The sequence below is a fragment of the Haliaeetus leucocephalus genome, unplaced genomic scaffold, assembly GCF_000737465.1.
Source record: "Haliaeetus leucocephalus isolate CR32 unplaced genomic scaffold, Haliaeetus_leucocephalus-4.0 Scaffold395, whole genome shotgun sequence".
Classification (NCBI taxonomy): Eukaryota; Metazoa; Chordata; class Aves; order Accipitriformes; family Accipitridae; genus Haliaeetus; species Haliaeetus leucocephalus.
The window spans coordinates 4,015,775-4,016,011 of NW_010972831.1; the positions used below are offsets into that span (position 1 = coordinate 4,015,775).

The following is a 237-nucleotide window of genomic DNA, read 5'->3' on the forward strand; positions in this document are numbered from 1 at the left end:
AGGGTGAGGCGGTTGGTAGGGGGGGCCCAAGGCCGGGGTGGGGCGCTGCTCCCCCGGGAACAGGAGAGTGCCGCAGCCCCTCACACCCCCCCACCCACCGGAGCGACCCGGCTCCCCCGTAGCAGAGACGGCAGCGGAGCCCGGGGCTGGGGAATATCGCTGACACGGTAGGAAAAGCAGGTAGGTGTGAGGTGACGGATATGGAAAGGGTCGGCTTGTTTTTCTGGAGGGGGGGGG

General features: G+C 68.8%; 1 protein-coding gene across 2 annotated transcripts in view; it reads left to right on the forward strand.

Annotated features, from left to right (window-relative positions):
- Positions 1-237, forward strand: part of SUPT6H (suppressor of Ty 6 homolog (S. cerevisiae)) — a 30,619-nt gene that overhangs the window by 557 nt on the left and 29,825 nt on the right. The gene's annotated exons all lie outside the window — the stretch shown is intronic.